This window comes from Tursiops truncatus, chromosome 17 (genome assembly GCF_011762595.2).
Source record: "Tursiops truncatus isolate mTurTru1 chromosome 17, mTurTru1.mat.Y, whole genome shotgun sequence".
Taxonomy (NCBI): Eukaryota; Metazoa; Chordata; class Mammalia; order Artiodactyla; family Delphinidae; genus Tursiops; species Tursiops truncatus.
The window spans coordinates 60,527,005-60,543,539 of NC_047050.1; the positions used below are offsets into that span (position 1 = coordinate 60,527,005).

A 16,535-nucleotide genomic window follows, 5' to 3' on the forward strand; every position below is an offset into this window, starting at 1 on the left:
ATGTTATATGTCAATTTAATCTCTATAAAGCTGGAAAAAAAAAAAAAAAAACCGTCCCTTCTGATGACTCCATTCCAGTCATCAATGTCTGCCAAAACCATTAAGCGAAGACCTGTGAGAAGCTTTACGATGGAAGTGGCCATGTGATGCTCAAAACAAAACAAATAGCAAGCAGTTTCATTACTACAACAGACAAGGTTGTAGCACAGAAATGGCTGTCTCTACTGTAAACACAGACGTGAGCTGCCCAATCATCGTGGGTGGTCGTAGGGAACAGTTGCAGGCTGTGGTCTCAGTTTGGCGCAGGTAGGACCCACGTTTCTCCACCTCCCACTCTTCCGATTCTTTCCGTCAGCGGAACCGAATGGAGAACAGGGGCAGGTGCCTGCGCTGAATTCAGAGCCCTCAGCGGCTGGTGTTATCTCCTCTCGCTTTGCCACGTCTTGCCCTGGAGGAGGAAAGAGTCTTGGTCTTAGACCCTGCGTTTCTTCTCCCTTGTTTTTTAAAGTCTTTATTGAATTTGTTACAATATTGCTTCTGTTTTATGTTTCAGGTTTTTGGCCGGAAGGCGTGTGGGATCTTAGCTCCGCGGACCAGGGATCCAACCCATAACCCCTGCTGCTAACACGCTGTCCTCGGGAGTATCAGGTGAGTTGATGGAATTCAAGTGTTTAGCACATTCAGTGCCGGGAGAGCTTTCCCAAGGCCAGAGACAACTTGTGGATCTCTTCATTCAGAGAGAATAGGAGCCAGGGGCTGTGTCCTTGCTTCTACATAGGCTTTATCTGCACACTCCTTTCTCTCAGAGGGACGATTGTGATTGGTCAATTAGAGCAGAATGCTGGCTAAGAGAACTCAGCCCAAATCAGTGAAACAGCAGTTACCGATTTTGATCTTTTGGATAAATCACTTTTTCTCTTTTTACACTGGCTGTTTTTCTTCTCCAAGCGGGCCTTATTTTATTTCGTTGCAGCTTTACTTTTGAAAATGTCTCCCTTCTCCTCTTGTAACATCGTCCTTGGTTCCACTCAAAGGGAGCAAACTTAAGTCTTGTTAAGTCTATACATGTCAAAATGTTACTTAGGTCACATTTCACCAAATGTATCCTTGAGTTACCTAAAATCATTACTTACCTAATCTTAAATCAGATGCATGATCTACTGCAAGGCCATATTTGCTACAGTACTTTCTTTATACCTCCAGTATCACTTGAAGAGTCAAAGGCCTGTGATACAGCAATGGAAGAACACTTTGACAATTGTTCTTTGGAATCCTCACATACTGAATACCCAGGGGCATGTTTTTCCAAATGGGCTATCAGATGGGGAACAATGGAGAAAAATGAAAATGGAAGCCTATTGAAAGACTATTTCGTGTGACTCTCCTTCCACGCTTTACTTTCCCAAGTGTGGATCCGGCTCTGCCTTAAAAAGAAAAAAAAAAAAAAAAAATCAGTCCCAGCCTGGACTACGCAGTTATTTGCCAACTGCTGTCATCTAGTGGTGATACGTAGTAGTGCAGGATGAAGTAAAGACCTGGGGTGATTTTCTGGTCCCCGGAATACGGGTAGACTTAAGACTTACTGATTATATGATGTCATTTTAAGGGTGATAGGAAAGCTGCAAACTCCCTAAACACCATTTGTACCTACTGATTGGTGCCAGGTAGATCAACATTGGGCTTTGATTTTCTAGCTCTGCATTTCTAGCTCTGCATCTTCTTTGGGAAGAATACCCCTGTGTCAATGGGATGCTAACATATCCCCTAAGGGCTCGTATCAGCTGAAGACAGTACGTTTCCTTCATGGCACGTGCTAGAGTAGGATCAATACCCACCAATTCCTGAGGAAACAACCTCAACTGTCCCACATGTCACCAATATATTTTTCCTCTCTCTACTTTGGACAAATAACGTCACCTGCTATATCAGTAAACAAAGGATGTCATGACCGTGAAGACATCAGCCCCTGAAGCTGCCCTGACTGCACTGCATGGACACCTACTATGTGCTAAGGACTTTGTGTATACCATCTCTAATCCTCAAAACAATTTTTATTCCACTTTAGTATGAAGACTCCAAAAACTCCGATTAAATGCATTGACTACAAACACAGTGTGTTATGTTGCAGAGCTGTTATTTAACTTAGTTATGTTTATTTTACTAAAGAAGCCTGTCAGTTTCCTGCATTTAATGTCATTAATTGGGGGAAGGGGATCCAATTTCTCCCCCCCACCCAACGTACCCAATTTTTTTCTTTTATTGAAGTCTAGTTCATTTACAATGTTGTGTTAGCTTAAGGTGTACAGCAAAGTGATTCAGTTATACATATGTATATATATCTATTATTTTTCAGATTCTAAAAATATGGAACACTTCATGAACGTGCGTGTCATCTTTGCTCAGGGGCCATGCTAATCTTCTCTGTACTGTTCCAATTTCAGTATATGTGCTGCCGAAGCGAGCCTCCAACATATGTTCTTTCAATTAAACTGATCCCTTCTAAAAGATACTCAAATACTACTTCCTCTCAGCTTAATGCTGATGTCTGGGTAGATCAGATATTTTCTTCAGATGATACTCTGTGTCTTTTGTGGGGATCTTGCCCACTTTCCATGGGGAAAAACGTGGGAGCTTGGCTCCTTTTTGAGTCCAGAGTGGGATAAGTACCTTAGTTTAGACTAGTATAAGACATAAATTAATATATTACATATATTATCTTGCCATAACCAAAGATTTCCAGTTTTCTCCTGGCTGAAATTCTTTAAAGTCAAATCCTTTTAAAGTGAAATCCTTTGGTTCCCCTTTGAGATGTGACTTCTACTGCAAATGTCCTCCAGAAAGGGAATACATTGTCATAGCTGTAGTGTCAATTTTGTTTAAATCTAAAAACTAACAGCTCTTTATTTGACAAAACGTTTGATTTTGGGTTGATCAATGGGGCAAAATGCTAGACATGGGGATGAACTAGATTTCCCATTATTTGTTCATATTAATCATGGCCATTTTTGTTCCCTGGAAGCTATTCGTTTCCTTATTATGCAAAATTCTGCAACCCTTTTCTTCCAAACTTTAAAATCAAACATGTTGTCTGACATTGGTTTTTGTTCCCCTCTCAAATGCCAGGGACGGTCTGAGATATAGTGTTTGAACGTCAAAGTGTTGGTTTTAGACATTATGATGGTGTGTAACACGAAGGTCAAATACATTCAATCGCATGTCAACTCTGTTTAGCTGCTAGCGGTTGCCGCAGTTGCAGGGTTGAGGAGGATTCTGAAGCTGTGTCTGGGCTCAGCAGGAAAGAGCGATAAGTGATACCTGTCACAGAGGCTGTAACCATGGAGGTGTGGCACAATTTCAATCCTGTTTCTGAGGATCGGAGGGCAAAGTATTCGAAACCAGAAATGATCAGGAAAATCAGGGCCATAGAAGTGTTAAGTCTTTTCTTGGAAATCAATTGTTCTGTGGTTGGTGAATAGAATTGTGGAGATGCAGAGAGATAGGGAAGCAAATGATTATTACATGAAGGCTGGTGGGCTGATGACAAGACTTAGGAACTCATTGCTTTCCCCACAGAGGGCTCTAGACTTTGTAGGTCTGGTAATGGTGGAAGTGGTAGCATTAGAGATGGTGGTGATATGGAAGGTGAGTAGAGAAGGAGCTCTGATCACCTCTGTTCTTCAGTTTCAGAAATTTCTCTGATACTGACTGAAGGACACCAAGGAAGGCCAACCATGGAACTAAACTATCAGACACATTGAAGGTTTTCTGGGTTTTGTTTGTTTTTGGCCTCAAAGTCCATACTACGAGAACTGATTGATATTTTGATTATAGATTAGTTTTGAGTATTGATATTTTTGGCTCCAAATCATATTTTATCAAAAAATTCTAAAGCTATCAAAACATCCTTTGCCCTATGTCATGTCTCTAAAAGTGTGAGCTAAGATTAAACTTTTGTCATAAGGGAGGAATCTATTTATTTATTTATTTTAAGTAGGTGTTTCTAAGTTATGTAAGCGCAAAAACAGTAATAAAATTTTATTTGGTGTCACATGACATTTTTCTACACCCTTAACCTTCAACCACTTGAATTGCTTAGATAAATTTCTTTGGCAAATAATAAGACCATAACGTTTCAATTATTGTTAGTGCTTTACAAATAAACCATATAAATGCCTGACATTTCCAACTTCGAAAAATGCCTGAGGATGGCTGAATATATGGTCTATAAGCTCACCTACTGGTTGAAAATCCAACCTGTCTCTTTAAGGCTTGTAATTTGTTTATTCTTTTTCAGTGTGTGACATAAATTTTATGATTAGCAAACTGAGGCAGTATGTGTTGGAGGCTAAAATGACTTGTCTCCTCAATGAAAGAAAAAATATCCAATAAGTCTTTGGGAAGAATAATAAACACTAAAGAGTAAAAATTGTACTCTTGTTCCAGATTTGCTGATAACATATAGGTAAAGACTTGGTCTGTCCATGACAGCAACATATCTGAACAAGGCATGAAAATTCCATTCTGGTAATTCATCTTATGATGTACATACCTGATTTCAACAGGCTAGATTGGAAATCAAAAAGTATAATTGAGCAACTAATCATTTTTTGGAGAAGATTAAAGAATATCACCTAAATCAGTGTTTTTTTTAGATATTTAGATTGAGGCGCACTGTAAGAAATGCATTTTACATCACAATACAGAGAGTGCTGAGGACTTAAATAGACCCGTGCGGGCACGCGCGCGCCTGAAACAAAGGTTTACTTGAAAATACTTATCCATACTATGTGTACCTATATGGTGTTTTACATTTTATCTATTTCATTTCTTTCTTTATTATTTATTTATTTATTTTTGCGGTACGTGGGCCTCTCACTGTTGTGGCCTCTCCCGTTGCGGAGAACAGGCTCCGGACGCGCAGGCTCAGCGGCCATGGCTCACGGGCCCAGCCGCTCCGAGGCATGTGGGATCTTCCCGGACCGGGGCACGAACCCGTGTCCCCTGCATCGGCAGGCGGACTCTCAACCACTCATCGGCAGGCGGACTCTCAACTCTTGCCACCAGGGAAGCCTTATTTCATTTTTTTAAAAGAAGCTGATTACCATTGACCAAATTGGTTTCACAACTCCCTAATGGGTTATTTCCCCTAATGTGAAAAACAACTGGGTAGGTGATTTGAAATCTTATTTTTCACTGATCAATTGTTTTGGCATCATATTGGTGCAGTTTGGGTGTAATGATCAAATTTGAATCACAGAGATTAAATCAATTCCGAATGAGAGGTACATGGAGGGGAAGAAATGAGAAGTCTGGGTTCGGATTCTGGCTTCCAGCACTTGCCTTCTGTGCACAGCTAATTGAGGGCTAGTTTCCTGTTGTGACTAAGAACACAGATTCTGCAGTCAGACTGCCTGGGTCTGAATTTTGGCTCACACAGACTGCATGAATGAACATGGGCGAGCTACTTAACTTCTTTGGGCCTCAGTTTCCTCATCTGTAAAATGGAAACAATATTACCCCTTTTTGACATATTGTGACGATTTAACATAAGGTTAATAGAGTAAGCACTCAATTGATAGTAGCTATTATTATTGAACAATCCCATAAAAACGTAAGAATCAAGGTCTTTTCAAATCTGTGTCTATAATGTCACATCGATCAAAACTTGACATAGGGGGCTTCCCTGGTGGTGCAGTGGTTGAGAGTCCACCTGCCGATGCAGGGGACACAGGTTCGTGCCCCAGTCCGGGAAGATCCCACATGACGCGGAGCGGCTGGGCCCGTGAGCCATGGCCTCTGAGCCTGCGCGTCCGGAGCCTGTGCTCCACAACGGGAGAGGCCACAACAGTGAGAGGCCCACACACCGCAAAAAAAAAAACCCCAAAAAACTGACATAGCTAATGTTTATTGTTTTTTTTTTTATTGAAAGATAGTTGATTTACAATGTGTCAACTTCAGGTATACAACAAAATGATTCATATATATATATATATATATATACATATATATAAAAAATATATATACTTTTTCAGATTCTTTTCCCTTATAGGTTATTACAAAATGTTGAGTAGAGTTCCCTGTGTTACACAGTAGGTCCTCGTTGGTTACCTATTTTATATATAGTAGTGTGTACGTGCTAATCCCAAACTCCTCATTTATCCCTCCCCCCTTTTGTATACGAGCCATGTGCCTGGCACTGTGCAAAGCACTTTATATGCATAAACCTTTGCAACATTTTATCCCCATTTGATCTTCCAAGAGTATAACAAAGAAAGCATTTTAATTCTCATTTTGTAGTTGAAGAAATGCAAGCTTGGAGAGATCAAGTAATAGAGTTGGTAACTGATAAGCTGGGGTTCTAGCTCAAGTGTGTCTGACTCCAGAGCCTGAGCACCTCTGTCTCTTAGTCCCCTTTGGGTCTGTTTTCCCCCTAAAGCCACATGACTCACTCCCTCACTTCATGTCTCTGCTCGTTTTCATTCTATCCGTCCCAGATAAAGCAGTAATGCCTTCTCACCCCCATGCTTCCTATCTGCCACTTTGGTTAGCACTGTAGCACCCAATCCCAATTGGCACTTTATATTTACTTGTTTATTTCTGGATTGTTTATCTCCCACTGAAACAGAAGCTTCATCGGTCAGGAGCTGCTGTATCTCCCACCCACAGAGTGCTATTTGGGGCACATCATGTATGTTCAATAAATATTCTTTGTTGAATGAATAAATGAATTAATTGAGGTAAATGAAACAGAAGTAAGTCACAGGAAACTTAATATTAAGAAAACTTTACTTACAAATGCCATTATTTTTAGATTTGTTCTGAATGTTTTCAGGTGTATCTCATCTTTGTAATGTTTGGAATGTTCTATGAGCCATTGTTTCCCCTAGGAAGAATTGGGAAACCTCAGTCCATACATTGGGCTTTTCCCGCTATTTGATTTCACTTGGTTTGTTGCAAATGTACCAAGAAAGTGAAATTACTGTTCGCAGTTACTGTACAGTTGAGAGAGAGGAAGGCGTCAGAAGCCATCAGCTGCACTATCCTTTTACGCCACAAGATGGCGCTGCTATCATACAGACATTAGCTTGTATTTCCCGCTCCCCACCCCACCCCACCCCCTAGCTTATTTCGCTCACCCTGCCTGGTTTTTCTTTCTTTGTAATTTGTTTGTGTTTGTCTCTGCCTCTGTCTTTTCCTTGAAATTTGTGTTCTCCGTTTCTATTTCTCTTCTATCCTCTTTCTTTCCCTTCTATTTAGGCCTTTACTTATTACCTGGGCAGTTTATTATATAAATCTCTTTATTGTTTAACATAAAAGGTGACTTTTATGTTTCTTGATCTTATCTTTAAAACCCACTGGATGCACCATAATATAGATTATATATTTTATTCCTCTAAGGAAAACCAATACCTAATTAAGTTGCTTCTGAAGTCACTCATGTGACCGTTGACTGTTTTTTTTTTTTTTTTCTTTGTTAGGTCAATTTTGTAAGTTTTTAAAGGAGTGTTAAGGCTTAAAAGTTATGAGGTCATTTGTCCCAAGTTCATACAGCTTCCAGGAAGAACCCGCTGACCTGAAGTCTACCCCACACTCCCTCTGCCTCACAGATGTCCTGCTCTTTGATTCCTTTAATCAATCCTAATATTCAAGGGAGAAGTTTAAAAAGTAGATTAATGAAAAAGACAGAAGGAGATGATTACTGACAACTGAGACAAAACCAAAACATGTAGGTCAGCTGCTGTGATATGCTCCACTTTGGTACTGTAATGTCCATCCACTGTTTTTTGTTTGTTTCTCTTTTCCAGCACCCCTTCCTTCGGGGAAATGTTCTTTACCACTTTTACATAATTATGGTAGGACCATCAGGACCCTCAATCCTGGGGCTTGGTCTCCTTCAATTTGAGAATGTGTAAGTGACTCAGACTGACTAATCAGACAAACTTTTCTGTGTGGGCTCTATGCCTCTTAAAATACTCTGTGTGTCGGTGGGGGGCATTAATATTAGTGTGATTGGGGTTTGTAAACACTTAGTTCCACAAGTAACTGTTTTCTTGATTGAATTAATTGAAGACAAAGAGGAAATAACATTCTTTTCTGCTTACTGCTGCCTTCTTTGATGTGTCAGCTCTCTCTTCCCTGTCCCTTGATAACAGCTTGGAAAAAATCCCATAGCTGCCAAGTCACTTTAACAGAAAGAAACAGTCTGATTTCAGGTATTGAAAAATATAGTCTGGTCTAAGTCAAGTCTTCAATCTTATATCCTAATCAGAGTTGTTTCCCTTCCATCAAGCTCAGACTTGGTCCACGGTCATATGACGGGTAGAGGCACCCCGCCCTCGACTCTGCTGCCTATCAGGTTCTCTTCTTTCTTCTCCAGTTGTTGGGTCCAGGACGAGCAGATGGGGAAGAGCAGGAGGGTGTCACACGCGTGGTGTCACACTGACCTTCCCAAGATGGCTCTATCAGAGACGCCCCCTGGGTTTTCAGATCCTTGACGTGAGCAATGCATGATCCGATTGTCTCTGAAGTGGGTTCATCCATCTTGTTCTTTGTTCTCTGGGGTCCAGTCCCTGTCTCTGGACTTTTCAGCAGCTTAATAATTGCTTCTCCCATCTTGCTTTGGTTCTCTCGGTTTCAAAATGTTTCAGGACTTCCCAGTGATTTTCGATAGCTATTTTTTTTTCTTTTATTTGTTTTTTTATATAGCAGGTTCTTATTAGTCATCAGTTTTATACACATCCGTGTATACATGTCAATCCCAATCACCAAATTCATCCCACCACCATCCCCACCCCCCCGCGGCTTTCCTCCCTTGGTGTCCATACGTTTGTTCTCTACATCTGTGTCTCAAATTTTGCCCTGCAAATTGGTTCATCTGTACCATTTTTCTAGGTTCCACATACATGCGTTAATATGCGATATTTGTTTTTCTCTTTCTGACTTACTTCACTCTGTATGACAGTCTCTAGATCCATCCACCTCTCAACAAATGACCCAATTTCGTTCCTTTTTATGGCTGAGTAATATTCCATTGTATATATGTACCACATCTTCTTTATTCATTCGTCTGCCGATGGGCATTTAGGTTGCTTCCATGACCTGACTATTGTAAAGAGTGCTGCAATGAACATTGAGGTGCATGTGTCTTTTTGAATTATGGTTTTCTCTTGGTATATGCCCAGTAGTGGGATTTCTGGATCATACGGTAATTCTATTTTTAGTTTTTTAAGGAATCTCCATACTGTTCTCCACAGTGGCTGTATCAATCAACATTCCCACCAACAGTGCAAGAGGGTTCCCTTTTCTCCACACCCTATCCAGCATTTGTTGTTTGTAGATTTTCTGCTGATGCCCATTCTAACTGGTGTAAGGTGATACCTCATTGTAGTTTTGATTTGCATTTCTCTAATGATTAGTGATGTTGAGCATCCTTTCATGAGCTTCTTGGCCATCTGTATGTCTTCTTTGGAGAAAGGTCTATTTAGGTCTTCTACCCATTTTTGGATTGGGCTGTTTGTTTCTTTAATATTGAGCTACATGAGCTGTTTATATATTTGGGAGATTAATCCTTTGTCTGATGATTCATTTGCAAACATTTTTTCCCATTCTGAGGGTTGTCTTTCCGTCTTGTTTATGGTTTCCTTTGCTGTGCAAAAGGTTTTAAGTTTCATTAGGTCCCATTTGTTTATTTTTGTTTTTATTTCCATTACTCTGGGAGGTGGATCAAAAAAGATCTTGCTGTGATTTATGTCAAAGAGTGTTCTTCCTATGTTTTCCTCTAAGAGTTTTATAGTGTCCAGTCTTAAATTTAGATCTCGAATCCATTTTGAGTTTATTTTTGTGTATCGTGTTAGGGAGTGTTCTAATTTCATTCTTTTACATGTAGCTGTCCAGTTTTCACAGCACCACTTATTGAAGAGGCTGTCTTTTCTCCATTGTATATCCTTGCCTCCTTTGTCATAGATTAGTTGACCATAGGTGCATGGGTTTATCTCTGGGCTTTCTATCTTGTTCCATTGATCTGTGTTTCTGTTTTTGTGGCAGTACCATATTGTCTGATTACTATAGCTTTGTAGTATAGTCTGAAGTCAGGGAGTCTGATTCCTCCAGCTCTGTTTTTTTCCCTCAAGACTGCTTTAGCTATTCAGGGTCTTTTGTGTCTCCATACAAATTTTAAGATTTTTTATTCTAGTTCTGTAAAAAATGCCACTGGTAATTTGATAAGGATTGCATTGAATCTGTAGATTGCTTTGGGTAGTATAGTCATTTTCACAATATTGATTCTTCCAATCTAAGAACATGGTATATGTCTCCATCTGTAGGTATCATCTTTAATTTCTTTCATCAGTGTCTTATAGTTTTCTGCATACAGGTCTTTTGTCTCCCTAGGTAGGTTTATTCCTTGGTATTTTATTCTTTTTGTTGTAGTGGTAAATGGGAGTGTTTCCTTAATTTGTCTTTCAGATTTTTCATCATCAGTGGATAGCTATTTAAAAAACCTTTTTTTATTGAAGTAGAGTTGATTTACAACATTGTGCCGATCATTGCTGCACAGCAAAGTGACGTAAACTCTTTTGGCTTAAAGTGTGTCCTTATCATTTTCAAATCTCCACCTCCCTTTATGCTATTTGAACCTAATTTAAAATAACTTCTCTTTTGGAATGAACAGACTAGGTAGGTTTTAATGAATGATGTAACTTTTTTTTTTTGAGTTTCCATATTACACAACTGATCACATCACTGTGCTATTTTATAGTTGACTCTATAAACACTACTTTTGTGAGGTTTTTGTGGGTTTCTTTTTTGTGTTCTGTCAGATCTTGACATCAAGATCAGTGATTTTTCAGCCTCTGTATAGCCGTATAATCCCGTTATACCATGATTTAATTACACAGACTGTTTTAACTGTGGGTGAAATTATTATGATTTTCATTATTATACCAAAAATCTGACAAAGAATAATTTTCCTATAGCAGCTAGGTTGGGTTCTGTTCCCCTACTGGAGTCATAAAGGACCCTCTAGTCCAACTAGACACTTTGGACTTGCATTGTGTTCAAATTTTCTTTTTTTTTTTAATTTATTTTTTTTATTTATGTCTGTGTTACGTCTTCGTTGCTGTGCACAGGCTGTCTCTAGTTGTGGTAAGCGGGGGCTACTCCTCATTGGGGTGCGCGGGCTTCTTGTTGCAGTGGCTTCTCTTGTTGTGGAGCACGGGCTCTAGGAGTGTGGGCTTCAGTAGTTGTGGCTTGCAGGCTGAGTTGCTCCACAGCATGTGGGATCTTCCCAGACCAGGGCTCGAACCCATGTCCCCTGCATTGGCAGGCAGATTCTTAACCACTGTGCCACCAGGGAAGTCCCGCATTGTGTTCAAGTTTAATTACTGGGTTTAAATTGTCTTTTTTTAAGACTGGGCCTACGCTAAAATATCAATAACATGATTGGGTAAACAGGGGACTATCTAATCATCTGATCGTTACTTTAAGAGTTTGGCAATTGTTTCCACTAAAATGACTGATTTTTGGACAGGTTATTTTAGAGTCAGCCTGACTCGGCCCGTGTGACCCTTCTAACTCCAGGACTCTAACTGCTCTCCTAATGGGATGCCAGTAATGCCTTGGGCACACCACCTGCCCCAGCATCAGCTGCTGTTCAAATGGCTCTGTGCTCCCAGACGCTGCACCAGGTAAATTACTAGCTTCGTGTTCACAAGGTGCTGCTCTGTACGAGCCAATACCAGCACCTGGAGGCTTGTACAGATGCTGCTGCAAAATGTTGGAAATCCCACGTAAAAGTAGCACTTTCCTTTTTTTCATTTTTTAATGCGTGTGTGTAAACCTCTAACAGTCTACTACCTCTTAGGGTTTGAAACCCTAAAGACAAACAATATTTCTTTGCCCAATTTACCATGCCTTATAAACTTAGTGGGGAGGCAGACCCAGGAATTAAAGATAACATATGAAGTTACATACAATGTCATGTAACAGTGAATTGCAGGACTCACTGGAATTGCTCGGAACACGGGATGTCGTGCATTCCAAACTCTGCTAAACCAGGAGGCTTAGAGAGACTGTACTGGAATTCAGGGGTGCAAGATCCATGATTATACCATAAAGATAAGACAACTTTTGACTTGTAAACTACTTAGCAGTCTGGTTCGCTCCATTCAGTTCAAAGCAATTCAATTCCATTCTGTTTCATTCAATTCAATTTAGTGGATCCATTTTCATGGGTGTTTATGGCCCACTGTTTCTGTGCCGGGCACTGAGGGGGATACAAAGAAATGTAGAGCTAGGGAAACCTCTGCTGGTGCTGGTACCACTCCAAATCTACACCCCCTTCTTCTCCACCCTGCTCTGCACCCTGGAAACCTGGTTTAGATGGACCACGTCACTGTACTTCCTTGTCCTGTGGCCTTGGATTTGTTCAGGCAATGGAAGACACCAACAGGAGATGGGGGTGGAGAGGAGGGAGAAGTTCAGGTGTTCATTCCCTGACTCCCTGCTGAATTGCAGGTTCATATCAGCTTTGCTTCTGATCAGGTATCCTTCTCTGTGCAGCCCTATCTCTGAGTAGATCCTGACCGAGGCTCCCTCCTGTTCCCCTTTGTGCCTTGGGGTGGTAAGTGCTTCCTTAGGTACATATCTTAGGGTGCTGTTCCACCCTTGCTGCTTTCCTTAGGCTGTGCCCACAGTTTGGAAAAAATACACCTTTTATTCAGTTCTTTTTGATTATTCAGCTTGTGTCCTGCAGAGGACCATGCCAGATACCCTTAAGCAGCCTTCAATCCAAGTTTAGGAATTCGTTTATAGTCAAATCCTCATTATGTATTTATTATTCTGGGTTAGGTGACTAGGTGCTAGGTCTTGAGGATATAAACTCCTGTAAATATGGCAGATGCAATTCTAACTCTCAGCAGAACTACGGCCTACGAGAGAGCACAGAAATTAAATCAGTGATCGCAAAATAGTATAATGAGTGTATGACAGGTGATGGAAGGGTCCACGGGGCCCTTGCCCTGTCTCAGGAGGGGGACCTCCCTGAGGGATTGTAATAGATTAGACTGCAATCTGAAGAATGGGCAGACACTGATTAGGTGAAGGGGGAGGCGGATGTGATAGGACTGGGCGTGGCTGAGCGTACATTGGAAAAAGGGAACACGTGTGTGGAGACCTAATGGGGAGAGTATGGCTAGTTGGAGATGGGTAAACATTCAGTGTAGCTAAGATGGGACAAGAAGTGGAGGACCAAATGAAGGCAGACACTAAGGAGAGACCAGATGCCATTTCACAGCCCCGTGAGGAGCTTTGGAGCTTACCCTCAGGGTGTGGGAAATCACTCAAAGGTTTTTAAGCAGTTGGGTGTGGGTTTTAGAAGGAGTCCTTGGGCTGCAGGGTGGAGAATGAGTTGGAGGAGAGTGGGAGGCAGGGAGCTGGAGGGCGAGAGCTCATGGGGACAGGAATGAAGAGAAATTGAGGTGTCCAGAGGCATTTAGTTGCCTGCTCTGTATTCTAACTCTTTCTCCACTCCCCATGATGGGTAAGCCCCGGAGACCTCTATCCTGAATGGCTTAGTTGCTCGGATAGAAGCCTCAGAAACAAAAGGCTCTGGGAACATCAGAGTGGCGGAGAGGAGAAAGGGTGCAGAAGAAGTGGGTGCACGGGCGGGTCTTGCAAAGCAGGGAGCCATGTGAAGATGGCTCTGCGGGTTCCACCAGTGGAGCCTCCTGGGCTCCTTGCCCCTCAGAGAGGAAAAGCTGGGTCCATATGAAGGAGAGCAGCTGGTATCCCAGGAGCCACCACGTCCTTTCCCACCTCAACCTAGAAAGAGCAAGTGCAGACCACGGCCCCCTCTCCATCTGAGGGCCTCTAAGCTGGGGCATTGCCTGGGGTTGGAGCTGGAGAGAGCCCCAAAGCAGAGAACAGACTCTGTTTTAAAATGAAAAGACTGAGTTTCCAAATCACTGAAAGAATCCAGAAATTATGGACTCTGCCTAGGGTATCAACATGGGAGGGAAAAGGGAGATTTGACAAAATAAGATAAGAATGAAATGGTTTCTTATTTATGCCCCATTGAGTTTAAAATTCTCAATAAACACACACACGAATACATACAAACTTAAATGTGCAAAATTAAAAAAATCATTTATGTGTATGTATATATATATATACGTGTGTGTATGTATAGCAATATATGTGTTTATATGTATGTACATACACACACATTGTCCTGTAGATACTCACTGTAAAAATTTGGAAAATATAGACATGTATAAACAAAGAAGATGAAAATTATCCTACCACCTAATAACTGCCTTGTGTTTTATCATATAAATGTAATGTATTTTTAAAACACTTCCCCACTGAGACAAGTTATAATGACATTTCTTAAGGTGTTTGTTACATATTATTAAAGTCTTTGCTACAGAATTACTCAGTGCATTCAGTGTTGTAATAGTATTGATACAACTAAAAAACTTTTGTCAATGTGGTGTGTGAAAATAGAAACTCATAGTTTATTTAGTTTGTATTTCTTTTATTATTAGAGAACCTGTATTTTTAAATTAGATGTATTCTTCCCCATCTATTACTTCTGTGATTTGACTGTACGACTGTTGACTATATTTTTATATTGAAGTGTTGATTAATTAATTTTTCTTTTAGAAGAAATATGTATATACTAAGACTATTTATCTTGCATAATGTATTTTGGAAATATTTTTCCTGTTTGTCTTTGGATTCAATTCATAGTACTTTTTGTGCTACAGATGTTTTTAATTGGTATGCAGTCAAATATATCAATAATGTCCTTTAAGATGCTTCCTTTGTTTAGCTTAGAAAGGCTTTCCCCACCCTGAGATCAGAAAAATCTTGCCTATATTTTATTCTACTTGGTTATTGCTTCATGTTTAAACATTGAACTCTTGAATCTACCTTGAATTTATGTTGATATATGTTCAGTGGCAGAAATGTACCCCTCCCTCCCATAGTTAAACTGTTTATTATCAAGTAACGTTTATTAAAAGTGTTTTCTGATTTAAGTCCATTAAGGGTATGTTTCTTCCCCCATTGTAGAGGATGGATATGATGTGGGGTAAAGAACATAGACTTGGCATTCCAAACGATCTGGTGTTGCATCATCTTGTTTTTCTAATTTGTTAGCTGAGACACAAGACAATTTACTTGAAATTCTCATTTACTTCATAGTGTTAAATAAGCCTAATAGTATCCCAGATGGCTATGGAGAGGATTCAGTGAGATAAGGGGTCTATAATACTTCATTAGTAAGTGTTAAAGCATTTGGTTTTATGCTTTTGTGTGTTGTTTACTTAAAAGCATTCTGGGCTGGAGCCAGAAAATCTGAGGACATTTACAATGCCATTCTTTTTCTAAGCACCTCATTTCACTTTTTTCTGTGTTCAATAGCTATTTATGTCACAGAGTTGGAGAGCTGTTTGTTTTATTTTAGTCTCAGTTGAGAATGATTCTCTCTTTCTCTATCCCTCTCCACACACACACACACACACACACACATACACACACACATGCACGTGTATATATGAATGCGTACTTATATATATGCACATGCTCTGTGTGTGTGTGTGTGTGTATGTGTGTGTGTGTGTGTAGAGAGAGAGTTCTTTAAAGCCTGGGAAGTACCGCACAAATATAATGTACATTTACAAAGATTTCCTTGAAGATTGGAAGCATAGACCATCTTTAGAGACCAGTTACATCCTTGAGTTGGCTTTATTAAACTGAGAAAAAAATGAACCTATTATGCAGCTGCTTGGTTTCAAGTATCAGAAACTGACTCTGGTTAACTGATGCAAAGAAGGAATTTATTGGAAGGATGTGGAATTACTCGTGGAACAGAAGGGGGGCTGATGAACAGGACAACAGCGTGTGTCTGTGTGTGCTGGGGGCAGTAGAAGGTGGATAAGTGGACTCTTTAGAGCAGGAACTGATAATGTGTCTTCCCCTAAACAGTCCTCTTCCTCAAGAAAAAAAATCTGTGTTCAGTTTTTCTAATCATGCTGCTGAAGAGTAAAATTTGGGGGCAGGAGGGTATGTGGCCCCAGCTTATGTCACGTGCTCACCCATTGGTTAGAGGTGGGCAGGGTGATTCGTTGCCAGTTGCCAGTCTGTGTCTAGAGAGGGTAGAGGGAACTCCTTAAAAGCCTATTGAGGTGACATTCGTATAAGAAGAAGGATATGATTATTGGGTAGCCTACATACAGTAAATGTCACAAAGTACCCTCAGGCCTGTTTTCCTGCTCTAGCTTTAGGCTGGCCCAACAGAGAGAAGCAATCAGGAGAGGAGACCTAGAATAGAAGCCAAGAAGCTCTTAACCTATAGCTTATCTAATGAAGTTCCAGCCCTAGGATGTAGCCAGCATTGCCCTTGACCCTGACTCAACAACACACTGCCTCTTCAAGAAGGTAGAGTATGGGTAGAGGGATCTGTGATGCTGATGCTGTGAGGCCCATGAGGTCCGAGCTGAAGGAAGGTTGGATGTTGGGATACTGTAGCCTAG

The 16,535-nt window shown here is 40.6% G+C and overlaps 1 non-coding gene across 1 annotated transcript; it reads right to left on the minus strand.

Annotated features, from left to right (window-relative positions):
* Positions 1–2,358: 2,358 nt before the first annotated feature.
* On the minus strand, positions 2,359–2,463 carry LOC117308769 (U6 spliceosomal RNA). The gene has a single exon (XR_004522950.1). It is a non-coding gene; the product is annotated as a U6 spliceosomal RNA (small nuclear RNA).
* Between the last annotated feature and the right edge of the window lie 14,072 nt (positions 2,464–16,535).